This window comes from Mus pahari, chromosome X (assembly GCF_900095145.1).
Source record: "Mus pahari chromosome X, PAHARI_EIJ_v1.1, whole genome shotgun sequence".
Lineage (NCBI taxonomy): Eukaryota > Metazoa > Chordata > Mammalia > Rodentia > Muridae > Mus > Mus pahari.
The window spans coordinates 28,580,178-28,583,936 of NC_034613.1; positions in this window are offsets into that span (position 1 = coordinate 28,580,178).

Here is a 3,759-nt window from a genome sequence, read left to right on the forward strand (position 1 = left end):
ATAAGAAAGTTGTTATTAATGATTCATACAATGAGTTAATATTTTTAGACTTTTTGTGCCTTGAGCATTTGGTTTTCCAGACTGTTTTTCTGTGTCCATGATAATTTCATCTATCATTTAATCAGGAGCTGCCAGATTTCATCAGAGTGAGTCAGATACACTAAAATATAACCTAATATGCTCAAATACATAAAATATGCACGATCACAGACAGTCAAAAATTATTATTTGAAGAACTCTTTCTGGCTTGTCTCTGTAAACACAAGGTCTTTGATAAATTGTGTTTCATCAATTTCCTAGAAAAATGGTGCAGTCATTATGAAAGGTTTTTAAAATAAAAGAACCACCATATGATCCAATAATCTTCTCTGTATTAATCCAAAACAACTGGCATTGAGATTGGAAAGCAATATTTGAACTTCCATATTAATTTCTGCATTCTCCATAATGGCTAAAGTGTAGAAATAATTGTGGCTAAACCGATCGAGAGAAGGTGTTGTATGACATGGAGGAATGTTACTCAATATCAAAGATAATATCACCACACAGATAACAACCTGGGCCAACCTGGGCATTATGATAAGTGAAATAAATCTGTCACAGAAAGAGAAATACTTCAGGATCCTACTTATATGTAGAGTCTAAACGATCCAAATGCCTAAGAGCAAAGACTAGAATAATGGATGCCAGGAGCTAAGAAGAGTGGATGCTAGGGACTGGAGGGAAGAGAACATGGGCAGATGCCACTCACTGGCTATAAAGTTTCAGCTATGCAACATAACTGAGTCATAGATATTTGTTTTGTGTGTGTGTGTATACATATACATATACATATACATATACATATACATATACATATACATATACATACACCTTGGATCTTCAATTAACGATTGAATTCAATCATATCAATTATACTATGTGCTTAAAATGGATTAAGCCGTTACATCACAAGATCAGAAAACTCTCTCACTCATCATTACTAGGCAGCACTGAATGCTTCATGTACAGTAGTCCATGCCCAGTGAATGATTTTTCACAGACTAGTTTCTAGCACTGTTGATTCCAGCCCTTATTTATCTTCAGTTACACATTGGAAAATTCTGGCTGCTACGTGCTTGCTAGATGAAGATCTGATCTTTGGTCCTGCACCATTAGTCAGCACATTGAGAAGTGGGAGTATTCCTGGAAGTCATTTCTATGCTAAAGTGGCTAGCTATGGCACAGAAGTAACTGCCAGTAATGTGAAGGTAGTTCATTAGATCCCTCATAAATGTAAATGCAATTCAATTTCTCTTCTGTATGGCCACAAAAAAAAAAAATGTCCACAGCCACATCANTGCCAACCTCCCCCTGAGAACGAGCAAAGGAGAAACTGAAATAAAGAGAATTTTTTTGTCTGACTTCATTTTGCTTTGATCAATTTTGTTTGTCTTGCTCTTTTTTTTTGAGACAGGGTCTCTAATAACTTAGTCTCACCTCAAAGTCACTTTGTAGCTGAGGAAGACCTTGATGTCCTGTCTCTAGCTCCCCAGTGCTGTAATAGTGGCATGCACCACAACATCTGGCTCTGCTGTGACTGATTTCAACAGACTTATTTGATTCTTGCTAATTTTACAAAAGCACACAGCCATGTTATTGCCCTACCAGGACCTTGTAAGCTAGCTGCTCCTGCTAAAGAGCCGTACCATTTAACTTCATTAGCTTCAGATTATAAATCTGGTACTAGATGTGGGGTGTGAGAGAAAGAGAACAAGGTAGTGCACGTAGCTCTATGGTAGAGAGCACTTGCTTAACACTTGTGAAGCCCTGTATTTGATCTCCGTGTCCAAACCCTAAAATAAAGAAAACAGTTGAGAATAATTCCAAGGTTTCAGAGTCCATATAACTAAGTGGGTGAAGTTATCATTTGCTAAAATAGAGAAGATTAAGAAGTCTTCAGTTCAGATGCATCTTGAATCTTCCTTGTTAGTTGTTGAAGTATATGAACCACACAAATAACTGGCCCTGAGTGACACTCGTAAAGGTACAATAGTGGCACTCATATCTTAGCAGTAACCAACAGCTATCATATTGGACTTAAAACCTGCTCAACAGGAGGGAAACCATATCTGATACTGAAAATCTAGCCAAATACCCAGGGCTAGTAAGGTCATACATGAGGAGGAGAACCTACTACAGCAACTTCACTAAACTAGAATAACTTTTAAATATTTATTTATCTATTTATTTATTTATTTTATGTATATGAGTACACTGCAGCTGTCAGACACACCAGAAGAAGGTATTGGATCCCATTACAGATGGTTGTGAACACCATGTGGTTGCTGGGAATTGAACTCAGGACCTCTGCAAGAGCAGTCAGTGCTCTTAACAACTGAGCCATCTCTCCAGCTCCTAGAATATCTTTTAACTGCATTCTAAATACTCATCATTATGGCCACATATAAATATATCTCTCACCCCTTATATCTTTGCAGCAGATGAAATCCATCTCAGAAAACTACAACTAATTAAACTACAGAGAACAGGTGGTTGTAGGATGCCTACCCCAAATGGTTACATTACAGTATAACTCCTGCAAGTAAGGCTCAGGGAAAACCACAAAAGAGAAGGCAGAAAGATTATAAGAGCCAGAGCCATGGGGCTGCAAAGTCTGCTATAAGATTGTATCTCCTAGAAATGACAGCGAAGCTATGCCCATGCTACCTCTACAATATGGCTGCCTAAACAAGAGCCGAACAATGGCAACAGACATGTTAAAGTAGGGGAAAATCCCAAGGGACCACATCTCTAGACAAAGAATTATAGGCAACTGAGAGAGAGAGAATTAATCTTCATCATGGATGAACCCCCTAATTTATTATTAAATACCAAATGGTTTGCTCTGAAATCATACACACACAAGTGACAGCAAACAGATTCAGCAGCCTATAGTTATATATTCATGCAGACATAGAACAATAATCAGACAAAAATAGACCGTAATTGGAAAGGTAGCAAGGGAGCATGGGACAGGTTAGACAGAGAGGACACTAGAAGGGTTGCTGAAAGAAAGGGAAAGGGGGGAAATGATGTATTTATAATTTTTGAAGATTCATTTTTGTATGTGCTGTATGTATATAAGTGCTTATCTGCACGTATGCCTGCATACCAGAAGAGGGCATCAGACCCCATTATAGATGGTTGTGAGCCACCATGTGGTTGCTGGGATTTGAACTCAGGACCTCTGGAAGAGCAGTCAGTGCTCTTAACTGCTGAGCCATCTCTCCAGCCGATGCAGCCAGCACTCTTAACTACTGCTGAGGCATCTCTCTGGCACCCCCCCCCTTTTTTTTTTAATTCTTAAAAAATGTCTTCAGAATCAAAAGGAGAAGTTCAGTTTGGGAAGTGATGGTGCACGCCTTTGACCCCAGAAGGCAAATCTCTGAGTTTGAGGCCAGCCTTGTCTACAGAGCAAATTTCAGGACAGCCAGGGCTATGCAGAAAAAAACCTGTCTAGAAAAAAAACTAAACAAACAAACAAACAAACAACAACAAAACTTAAGGTAGGGACAGAAGAGATGGTTCTGCAGGTAAGAGCACTGACTGTCTTCCCAATGGCTGTTCTTCCAACGCGCCAAGGTTCATTTCCTAGCACCTACATAATACTATGTATAACACAATTTCCAGGTGATCCAGCTTGTTTTCTGGCCTCTAGAGGCACTATACATACCAGAAACCAAGACATACACATGGGCAAAATACCCATAAACATAA